General features: G+C 46.5%; 2 pseudogenes across 2 annotated transcripts; both read left to right on the forward strand.

Moving 5' to 3' along the window:
* Positions 1-7165: 7165 nt before the first annotated feature.
* LOC310792984 (choline kinase alpha pseudogene) lies at positions 7166-8350 on the forward strand (annotated as a pseudogene). Its single transcript has one exon. The product of its transcript is annotated as a choline kinase alpha pseudogene (transcript).
* A 1989-nt stretch (positions 8351-10339) lies between these two features.
* Positions 10340-11476, forward strand: LOC310792985 (alcohol dehydrogenase class-3 pseudogene; annotated as a pseudogene). Its single transcript has one exon. The product of its transcript is annotated as an alcohol dehydrogenase class-3 pseudogene (transcript).
* Positions 11477-12497: the final 1021 nt, after the last annotated feature.

Consider the following 12497-nt stretch of genomic DNA (forward strand, 5'->3'; position numbering starts at 1 on the left):
GGGGTTTGGGCTCACTGCACTGTAGTAAAGTTTGTCAACTCTCGGGGGGGCCCTAACGGCCTGGGGCCCCAAGCAGTTGCCTGCCTTGCCTGTTCACAAGCTGCTCCTCTGCCTATATAATATATTGCGTTGTAATATGCGGTTAACGGCTTCAACAGTGATGTGATTTGATAGCCAGTGTTTATTATAATAATATTATAATAAATAATGAATTTTGGCACAAAAGCCCATTTGAACAGGCACTCACCCCGCACGATCCTCTCCCTCCCGCAGCGCGGCTCACCATGTATTTTCTGCAACTGGACTACATTCCCTCCCCCCCCCCCCCCCTCGACATGACAATTGCCTGTTATTAGCGCCGCCATCTCCGTTCTCCATATCTGCGGTAGTAGAGTTGTGCGAGGTGCGCTCTGGCACCTTAATAAATAGCACTACACCCCTGGTCACCGGAATGAATCAGTCATAGTGCAGCAGGGTTTTTCCTGCATAGAGGAATTTTTGCTCCCCCAAAGGCCTGATATATTTGAGTTGAGGACAGCCCTGACTGCACACCAACTCAATACAAAGCTCTTTTTACTGTATCAATTTAGATCATTTCAAAGTTAAAGTCTCACATTGTACATTGAAATGACTATGAGCCGTCTGATCATGCTGGTCCAATCATGGTTACTGTAGTGCATGTCTAGTCACCGCCCAAAGGCCCATTCTGAACCAGAAAAAAAGCTGGCCACATAAAAAAAAAAAAAAAAAAGTATGGCAATAACGAGGTAGAGCAATTGTCTGAATCAGAAAACAATATTTTCCAAAAACCTCTACCAGCCCATGCTATCCCCCTCCCAACATAATCAAAAGTAGCCCGATTCTGCGGAAAACTGCCCAATCTGGCAACATTGCACACCTCCCTTTTCTCCTCCTACCCCCCACCACCCCGATGTCCTACATGTGGTTTTCATTGAGGGCTCCGAGCGAGGCCCAGCGACATCTCTGTTGTTGTTGTTTTTTCTTTTTGCGCTGCCTTTCTCCCTCTGCGGGGTCATGTGCTCCCCTCGAGGGGGTGGAGGGGCTGTGTGTGTGTGTGTGTGTGTGTGTGTGTGTGTGTGTGCCCGTACGTGTGTGTGTGCGTATGGGGGTGAAAGAGGATACCCCCTCCTACCCCACATCTACTAATCCCCACGGCCCCTCCCCAACATTTCAATCTCTCTGTGATTGCCAAAGCTGCAGATTAGCAGGAGAAGCCCGGAGAAACAAACAGCATAGTGTTATCTCTCTCCACCTGATGTCAGCTCACACTCAAAGTTTTGGTTTTTCACTCCTGGGCCTTCTGTTTTTGGGCTATTAATGCAGATAAATAGTTTGTCTGTGATATATATATATATATATATATATAATATATTTTCATCTTGGATTAAGCTAAAAACAGCAGTGGCCTGGTTTCTGAAGCTGAAGCAGGTTCTCATGTTGGTGCGGCAGAAGAGAAAAGAAATCCTCACTGCTGTCAGTGTCAGTGACAAGGACCCTGAACTTCAAAGGATTGAGATACAGAGGAGGATTCAGGATTTTAAAGCCACTCTCCATGGTCAAAACCTAAGTCCTGATGATCATGCTGATGCAGAGAAAGCGATAATTTGTTTTGTGCAACATAACAAGTTCAAAAAGGAAATTGATGTATTGAAACAGGGCATCAACAATGTCAAGAAGGACAGTCACATATACAAACTGGATCCAGTGTTGGAGGATGGAGTCCTAAGAGTCGGTGGCCGTTTGAATAAATCAGCAATGCCAGAGCAGACTAAACATCCCATAATTCTCTCAAAGGATCTTTTTGTTTCCACACTGATTCTGCGTCATATCCACCAAAAGCTAGGACATGGAGGACGAAACAGTATGCTATGCCGCCTAAGGGAAAAATATTGGATAACCAACGCCAATGCAGCTGCAAGGAAAGTCATATCTGACTGTGTTGTGTGCAGACGTCACAGAGGAAAGATGGGAGAACAAAGGATTGCAGATCTGCCAAAAGAAAGAGTCTTTCCTGACGAAACACCATTCACCAACGTGGGATTGGATTACTTTGGTCCTTTTAATGTTAAAAGAGGAAGAAGTCTGCTTAAACGGTATGGAGTCATGTCATCTTCACCTGTTTGACTAGCCGTGCAGTGCATCTAGAGGTGGCATACACGCTGGATACAGACTCCTGCATAAATGCAGTACGCAGGTTCATCTGCAGAAGAGGCCCAGTGTCAAGCTTTAGATCAGACAACGGCACAAATTTGGGATTTCAGGAATTTTCCCCGTTATGTCACAGATCATCTCATCGGGGAAGCAGAGAGTAGTGGTGTTTTTCATATTACCAATGTGTTTCACACCAGAATCTCCAATGAGCAAGGATGTTATTTGAGGCTGTGGCCTGCTAGCTATTGAAAGCCTCCTAGCTTTGGGCCGACCTAGGTTGTCGGAAAGCCGATGGGCCGGTTCAATATCCGTGTTAGCAGTCGATACAGGCCCACCCGATAGTGGTTGAAATCTTTTTTCCAGCTTTAGAGACATCAGTGGTTGAGGGGAAAATCTCTTGGCATCTCTCTTCCCCCCCCTCACCTTACATGACAATATACATGTCATGTAATGTATATTGTTGTCTTGGACCCCAGTAAGACGCTGTCATCTATACGCATCAGCTAAATAAATAAACAAATAAACATCACTGATGATATCAAAATGTATATTATCAGTGATTTATGACATCACTGATGATGTAGACATTGTGACATCATCAGTGACATCAAAAATCGTTCCCTGCTGAGGTTATACATTGGACGACTCTTTGCCCAGTATACCAAAAGCCAGTAAGCCAGGAGCCAGTATGTCAGAAGCTAGTATACCAGAAGCCATTAAGCCAGGAGCCAATATGTCAGAAGCTAGTATACCAGAAGCCAGTAAGCCAGGAGCCAGTATGTCAGAAGCTAGTAGTATACCGGAAGCCAGTAAGCCAGGAGCCAGTATGTTCAGTCTGTCCAACCTGGTGGTGCTGCTGCCGATCATGTCTCTCTGTGCCCTGTTCTTCTCTGCTGCAGTGGATGAGACCTTCCTCCAAGGCTGCACCCGCAGCAGCACCCTGTATTTCTACAGCCTGCTGCTGCCAGTCATCATGCCCGTTTACATCTTCTTCCCATTAATTGTGGGAACAGAGCAAAGTGCAGCAGTGGCTATGTCTGCATGTAGTAAAAAGTGAGACTTTGCAATGTGTCTTTCTTTGCCCCTGTAGAGCCGCAGCAGTCCAGGAGGAGGTGGTAATGCAACATAAAGGATGCCAACTGCTGTAAAATGCCACAGAACAAGAAGTCCAGCTACCAGGGCAGGCCGCAGCAGCAGGAAGAGAGCGTGCATTTTCCTGCCTACTTATTCTAACACTCTCTATCATTACTTGGTGTCTTAACTCAATCCCCACCAGAGTTTCAAAGGAAAAGTCGCCAGCCACCGCCAGGGTTTCTGATCATTTTCACCAATCTTCCAAGACCCACATAATATTTTCTTCTATAGATTATGTAAACACTGAATATCCCAAACGAAAGAACAGAACCTCTACTTTCATAGGGGGGGGGGGGACATTTGATCCTACCTTTATCCGTTCTTTAGTTATCAAGACTTGAATGTAGGTAGTGTTCACCAAAAACATCCCCAAAAAGCAGAGAAAAATGTAATTTTGTAAATGAAAAGGCATCTTCACAGGTCCTGAACTGAATCACATGTCTCTGATGGCGGATAGTGGCCGGTGTTGCACCAAACTATGCAGCCCATATGATTTGGTTTCCCTTTGTGGCCAAACATGCCTCTGGTCACAACTTTTACCGTACCACCGTAGCGAGGGAGAGATTAATCATGCACTCAGGAGGTGGGGGTCGCGCTTTCGTCTTGCCCGGGGGGCTTTTTGGTTCTCGATGTCTGGAGATCAGGGGCTCATGTCTGACAGCTGAAATTTACACGGTGTGAGGGCTCACAAACCGGATTACTAATCTACCTGAGAGGAGAAGTGTGTACGTTTGCGGTATCTGGTGAAAAAAAAATCCTTCCGTTTTAAGTGACTGTCACGAGTCCGTGTCGCTTGCTCCAAGCTGCCGGTACCAGTGCTTTGAGCAGCAGGCTGGGGCTGTTGTATGGAGGTTTTTCTGATGGGAGATTGTTCCTTTTCTCTGCTTCCTGGTTTTTCTGGACAATCACGGTCGCTTCTGTGTTGGTAGTGCACTAGCATTTCATAAGGTGAGTAAGAGAACCATCTACCACATGATGGTGAAAACAGGGACTGACATGATATCATGTCAATGGTGGGGAACCTACATTCCACTAGGTCCGTGTTCGGTCCGTCTGCGCTGCGGTACGGCATCGGAGCCGATACGTTTCCACTCTAATCATTGTGTCAACTCCCACCTACTCCGCTGCGTTGCGTGTCTACTCCGTCCCAGCTCCGACGATCCGGAGCTCTCCGAAAAAGATACGCAAGGCTTCTATTTTTCACGGATGACGGAGCAAAGCCGCAGCAAGTTGGGCGGAGCCAGGCATGAAATCAACAGGGCAGAGGTGTTTACAGCATTCAATATCAAGCCAGAGGACAAACATGTATGAGGAAAAGTTAATAATTGAAGTGGAAAACCACAAAATAATATATGACACGACGCATCCTTTTTACAAGGACAACACCAAGCAAGTCCACCCCTCCTCTGCTTCTCCAGTTGGGAACAATGATCTTCTGCCTGTTTGTTGTATTTATCCAACATACAAATTGTCTCGCGCGATTTTACCGTGAGAACCTGTCGGTCTCGTCACTCTAGCTGTCTGGCGGAGCGGCGCCGTGACGGGCTCTGCACGCAGCCGGTTAGTGTTGGCGGAGCACAGAGCACGGAGCAAAACCGGAGAACAGCCGCAACGCAACGCAAATGCAACCAGTGCAATCCCGGCGATTGTCTCATAAATGACGTAAAACACATCAATGGCGGGGAAAGAGTTAACCTACATCTCTCAGCAACTTCTCAACACTGCCCATTGATTCTAAGCAAAGGAAGCTGTTTGATCGAGGGAAAGTTTTCATGCTGTCCCTCTGTTGTTTGCTAACAAGTTCCTGCTGTACAATGTCTACAACAACCTAAGGAGATCCCGGCCGCATCAACTCTAACATGGTCAGTAACCTATCTTGATCAAACAACACTATTTATTTGGACATGGGTATTTTGTCCTATATTCCACCTGCTCACAAAAGGGACTAATTACAAATGAGAAAACCAAAACGACCACACAACTGTCAACACAGCATGGCAAGTGGTGTGGGTCAAGAATTCTACTGGTCCTACTACTACTAGCTGGTGATATATCTCAATCCCGGACCACCAGTGATTGAACAAACAGGCAGCTCCACCCCAGCACAGGTGCCCAATATTCGACCAGTGGAGAATCTGATCCCCCTGGGCAGGCAGGGTGCTACAAAGGTTACAGCATAACTGTGCTGGGTGTGTTTGGAAAAGAGCCACAGCACCTGTTGGCAATGAGGCAATTTCCTGGGCCAGGACACGACGGCGTTGCCTGATGGCAGACGCCAGAGAACACATTGCTCCCATGCAGCTGAGTGCAGCCAGACAGCGCGCCCCGTGCACCGGACAGCTAAGAGGCACCCCCCAGGTCATGCCAGCAGAGGACCAAGGATCCAGAACCACCTGAAAAAATCTTGATTTTAGCCAGAGGGTTGCAGGTGCTACAAGGATTACAAGATCAGTCACAGATTTATTTATTTATGAGGAAAGGATAATTATGGTGTATAATTTCAGGTTCGTCAGATCAGATTGTGACTTGGCAGTGAGAAACTGAGAAAAAAACACCTCCCTGATTGTAACAATCTCGCATTCCCTAAGTGTGATCTGACAAACCTGGAAAGTGAATTAAGAAGGAAGAGTACAGTGGGACAATGTTTTGAATGACAACGATTCCAGTGCATGTTTTGAAATGAAATGAAAAGCATTTAATTTTGGTCGCACCAAACTCATGCCAGAGTTTTGGTCAAATTTTGCAATGGCGCGCCTTGCAACTCCAGACAGAATAGCTGATGAATTGCTTCATTACGTCATTACGGCCACTAGGGGCCGAGTGGCCAGGTCGCCGATGCTGTCATACTACAGTTCTATGTGCCCACAGGAAAGAAAGTGGCCAGGTTGCCGAAGCAATGACATCACTGTCATCTATGACATCAATGATGACATCGTCACCAATGACATCACAAGGTCTTCTTCTTCTTCTTCTTCTGTGGTGTTTTATGGCGGTGACATCCTTTATGTTGCATTACCGCCTCCTTCTGGACCCATCCAGCCATTGTTTCCCTACTCGGTGCCAGTGTTGGGCAAGTTACTTTCAAAATGTAATATACTACATATTACTAGTTACTTACATTTCAAAGTAATACGTTACTTTACAATATTACTGTCTGTGTAGAGTAACTTGTTACTTATTACACTACTTTTGCATTACTTTCACCAAAATAACAGCAGTAGCAGAATGACATCGCCGCCCCGGAACCATCCCAAAAAATAATTTCAACCAAATCCTATTGGTAATAAGTTATATTGCTGAGTTACTGCTAAAAGTAATATATTATGTAATATGTTAATGAGTTATCCCCAATACTCCTCACCGCCTGGCCGTCTCCTCCAGGACCGTGTTGTCATTCGTTGGTCTATAAGCAGCACACATCACAAGGTCGCCAAAGATGTCAAACTGATAACATTACTGATGACATCACAGATGACATCACAATTGCTTGAGTGACGTCAGTGATGACCTCACTGATGACATCATAACTGATTACATCACAATTGCTCGAGTGAGACTGTTCTGTCCCCAGACGTAGACAGTGTGACATCATCAGTGATGTCATGATGTCATAGACATTGTGACATCATCAGCGATGTCATAAATCCTTCCCTGCTGAGGTTATAAATTGGACGATTCTTGTTCATAGCCCAGCCATCAAGCCTGAACCAAAAGAAGGGGAATCATGTTACATTGCACTGATGTTACATGTGTTCTTGTTTGGGAATCTTCAGCGAGTCGCAGAAAAACCAACAGCATTCTTACTGTTACAACAGAAGACACTGCACAGCCTCTGGTGGAAAAGAAAACAACAGCAAACATGCTGGTTTGTGTTAACGGGAGCACCTTGAGAGCCCAGAATCCCCACGTGGGAACCACCGTTGACTCTGAGGCAGAGTCCTACCGGGATGGGCGAACCGCTGAAGTTGACCGGGACATCAAGGGCAGGGCGTTTGCGTGGTGCCGTGACTTCCTCTCTGGGTCATGGAAGAACCTCCAAGAGGCTGATTTCCAGATCAGCATCGTCAGTGGTGGACTGAGTAATCTACTGTACATGTGTAGTCTGCCTGGCCATGTGCCCTCCATGGGGGAGGAACCTCGCGTGGTGCTGCTCCGAATCTATGGCGCCATCCTACAGGGAGTGGACTCTCTGGTGTTGGAGAGTGTGATGTTTGCGATCCTGGCAGAACGAACTCTAGGGCCAAGGCTGTACGGCATCTTTCCAGAGGGACGCTTGGAACAGTACCTTCCAAATACTTGTATGCGTACAGATCAATTTTCAGACCCATCCATCTCAGCTGAGATTGCCACCAAGATGGTGCGTTTCCATGAGATGGTGATGCCCTTTAACAAAGAGCCCAAGTGGCTGTTTGGGACCATTGACAGATACATGGATCAAGTGATGAAGCTTAAGTTTGTGCGGGAAGCCCATGTGAAAAAGTACAATAAGCTGATGAAGTATGACCTGCCTGCAGAGTTAGAGAGCCTCCGTGTGTTGCTCGCAGCTACTCCATCTCCAGTGGTGTTCTGTCACAATGACATCCAGGAAGGCAACATTCTGATACTGGAAGACCGGGACCACACCTTGACAGAGAGACTCATGCTCATAGACTTTGAATACAGTAGCTACAACTACAGGGGCTTTGATTTCGGGAACCACTTCTGTGAGTGGATGTATGATTACAGGTACAACCAGTGGCCCTTCTACAAGGCCACACCAGAGAACTACCCCACCAGAGACCAGCAGCTTCACTTTATCCATAGTTATTTGGTGGAAGAGAGAAGACACTCTGAGAATCCCATTCATGAGGACCAGACACAGATCGAGGAGGAGATTATCATTGAGGCCAACAGGTATGCATTAGCATCACACTTCTTCTGGGGGCTGTGGTCCATCATTCAAGCCAAGATATCAAAGATTGAGTTTGGATACATGGACTATGCCCAGTGCCGTTTCGATGCCTACTTCAAGCAAAAGAAATCTCTTCTAAATTCCACCTCTTAGGAGTGTACTGTACTGTCCATCCTCATCATTCTTCGAATACATGCTATGGTTCTTTGTTGGTTTCAGTTTGTGATAGTAACAGAAAGAAAGAAAAAAGACATAGCTGCTCTGGATACCAGACACCAGATCAACATTTTGCTCCTATTAGGGATAATTAGGACGAGACATTATCTAGGTCCACAAGGTACACCAGCAGTGTAACGGCCCGAACAACGCTCCCTTCGCCTAGAAGCATGACCTTGGGTGGGTCATTGTCGGTGACACACACCTGCCTGAGTGGAGCTCACACCCCAAAGCAAGTGAATGCATTTTGTCCTTGTGATAACCTTGTCAAAAACAAGGAGACTGTGGTCACTGCCTACACCATCTGTGTGAGCACTCATATACCTCAGACTGGCCAGAGCATGGCTCAGTCACCTTTATACCCAGATGTGCCCATCCAGAGTCGGGCTCGCCTCTCTCATCCACTCTGCCTCCATGTCTCTGTGGCTATGACGAACTGCTTGAAGTTTGTGCACGGGACGCCATTCCTCCAAGGACCTGCTTCGGACCAATGGTTGGGCAGCATTATAGCAATGTGGATCTTTCTGTTGGCTGGAAAAAGACACCTCAAATATGGAAGATGTACCACAACAATGTGCTGGAGGTCAGCATCATGACAACAGATGATAATGAATGCAACTGGATGATGTTATTCTGCAAGGCAAGGGGGACCCGTGATGCGCAGCACCTGGTGGCAGGGTAGTTGCCAATGGTAAACTGTTCTTCTGCACTCCCAAAGAGATCCACCCAGACAAGGAGCTGCTCTTTTATCACAGCAGAGACTACAGCAGGCTGGTGGGTGTTCCTCAGGTGCCTGAGGGCAATATCAAAATATAGTAGCATGATATGTGTGTTAAAGAGTGCTCCTCCTTTGCTGAGCTCAACTCTCATCTTAGCAGCTATAACCAAACTCCACTCAGCCACAGTCCCAGGAGGACCACACTTAGCAGCAGCAGCAAGAGCAACAACCACAGCATCACGGAAGTAACCAGGAAGAGAAACTGACCAATGGGACCTCTAGATCATCATCTTCGCCGGCGAATGATTTCCTTGACTTCATCAAACGTCTGTCTTCAATTGTCTGTATTAGAGATTAAATTTGCGTTGTGCCAGCCTTGTTCAAATCAGCCGTAATTAAACCACTACAATTTTTTTGTGTGATTCTGATTCTTTTTATATATACAGTATACAAGTATGTTTATTCAGTTTGCAGAGGGACAAACAGTTATAGTGTTGATTGGGATAACAGAGTATATGCCCTCTGCTCCCCACAACACAATCTCCACAACAATAATATAAAAACAAAACAGAAAGGGGAAAATGCAAAAAAAACGTATGCATGGTTCTTGCCCAAGACGACATGCATAAATCTGGCATGTCTATACAGGGGAGTCTTGTGGGTACTCATATAATCCATTTTCATTCCAAATTTGAGCACGCCACAGTCTCCGAAAGACAGTCTCGCCAGCGTTCCTGCCAGCAATCCCGCGGGTCTCAGGGGTAATAAAATAATAATAAAAAAAAAACATTTTGGACAGGTTTTTTTCTTGGGATCATCAAAATCTTTATTTTAGAAGCCCTATGGATGCCAAGATTAGAGAAAAAAACAAGGGGGGTGTGCGTGGACCCCTCATTCGTGCCCTACTAATAAGGATCCCGAGAAGAAAAAGGACAGAACTAGTCAGAGTAATGTGATCTCTGCATGTACATGAAGCAATTCCTGGCCTGTGAGAGGCAGCAATGTGCCGCAAGGCATCGAGTCTGCCAGAAAGCCATTAGAAGAAGATATCACAATGGCTCTGTGCGTGTGACAGACACTGATGATGTCATAGACATTGTGACATCATCATACATCACTGATGATGTCACAATGGCTCTGCGTAAGTGTTCTGATGTTGTAATTAGCAAAAATAATGACTGAACAGCTCTCGTGGAGGAAGAATGAACATGGAGACAGCTGGGAAAGTGATCAAGTGCAAGGCAGCTGTAGCCTGGGAGGCTGGGAAGCCTCTCTCCATTGAGGAAGTGGAGGTCGCCCCACCTAAGGCCAATGAAGTCCGCATCAAGATCTTTGCCATAGGACTGTGCCACACTGATGCCTACACTCTGAGCGGGAGTAACCCTGAGGGACTTTTCCCTGTCATCTTGGGTCATGAGGGTGCCGGGACGGTCGAGAGTGTCGGCAAGGGTGTCACTAAATTCAACCCAGGTGACACTGTCATTCCATTGTACGTGCCACAGTGCGGCGAATGCAAATTCTGCAAAAGTCCCAAGACCAACCTTTGCCAGAAAATCAGAGTAACCCAAGGCCAGGGCCTGCTCCCCGACAAGACCTCACGCTTCACCTGCAAGGGAAAGCAGTTGTTCCACTTCATGGGGACCAGCACATTTTCCCAGTACACCGTGGTGGCTGACATCTCTCTGGCCAAGGTGAACGAGAAAGCTCCGCTGGACAAAGTGTGTCTTTTTGGATGTTGCATTTCCACAGGTTACGGTGCTGCCATCAACACGGCCAAGGTCGAGCCTGGCTCTTCATGTGCTGTATTTAGCCTTGGTGCCGTTGGCCTGGCTGTAATTATGGGCTGCAAGGCTTCCGGGGCAACCAGGATCATCGCTGTGGACATCGACCGTGACAAGTTTGAGAGAGCCAAGGAATTTGGAGCCACTGAGTTTGTGAACCCCAAGGACCACAGCAAGCCCATCCAGGAGGTTCTGAAGCAGATGACTAATGGAGGGGTGGACTATTCCTTTGAGTGCATTGGTAATGTGGGAATCATGAGAGCTGCTCTGGAGGCGTGCCACAAAGGCTGGGGTGAGAGCATCATCATTGGTGTAGCTGGAGCGGGAAAAGAAATCTCTACAAGACCCTACCAGTTGGTCACGGGCCGCTTGTGGAGAGGCACTGTCTTTGGAGGTTGGAAGAGTGTGGAAAGTCTTCCTAAACTGGTGGAAGACTACATGAACAAGAAGATAAAAGTGGATGAATTTGTGACCCACACCTTGCCCTTTGAGAAGATCAATGAGGGATTTGACCTCATGCACGCTGGAAAGAGTATCCGCACAGTGCTGACGTTCACTGTCTAAAATACAATCGTCTATCACATCCAGCCTTTACACAATCTCCGTTCTTGGCTGTAGCGCTGAATTTTCTGCACTTACTGTGATTACTGATTACCCACCTCTCAGTATTACAAATGTTACCCGTTTTGAAATACCTAATACCTTAAGATTTCAAATGAAAGCTGAGAATCAGTGGCCCCAATCAGGTATGCACTTACAGTAGGTAAGTCGACCCGGGGAACATAGGACCCTTTTTCGGGAGCGGGGAACATAGGACACGGGGAACATAGAACCCTTTTTAGCAGGAGCGGGGAACATAGGCATGACCCCGATAGATAGATAGAAAGATAGAGATAAATAGATAGAGAGATAGATACATGTAGATGTAGAAGCCATTATGTGGATTTTCATTATATAGGAATTTGAGTTCAGCTTGAGAAATCCAACCATTTTCTTTTGCCTCCCGTAGAATCTCGTAGTTCTATTTTGAGAGACAGTTGGATTATATGTCAGAGGTTGGTAAAATTCAGTATTATTTAGTTGACGATAAGCCTCTTTAACATACAGTACATATTTTTTGGGAAACCCACCTAATTTGAGAGGGAAAGCAGTAAGTTTCTCTCAGCATCAAACTGTGTGTGATTTCAAGTAACAAGTGCAGTCCCGGATATGGCCCGCAATCGTCGCTCTCTGACGAGAGGGGACCACCTTTCTCTTCTGAAAGTGACGAGAAGGGCTCTGGGCATAACGTCGGACGCTTGACGAGTTGGGAGTGAGAATGTGTTGGTCCCGGAGAGTGAACACATATTCAGAGAAACTCGAATTTTCTTCAGCCATTGCTACAAAAACAAGCCAACAGTAATGTTATATGCTGCAACTTGCTTCTGGAGGCAAAATGCCGCCCACCCAAATACACAAACATTGAAAGGGGTCTATATAGCCTCACCTTTATGACATCATTGATGACATCACAACCGCTCTGTGTGTAACCGAGTTGAATCAGCGCGGATTCCTCGTGAGTCCCGAGTGGTAGCGAGTGGATTGG

This window comes from Poromitra crassiceps (genome assembly GCF_964638095.1).
Source record: "Poromitra crassiceps genome assembly, chromosome: 18".
Taxonomy (NCBI): Eukaryota; Metazoa; Chordata; class Actinopteri; order Beryciformes; family Melamphaidae; genus Poromitra; species Poromitra crassiceps.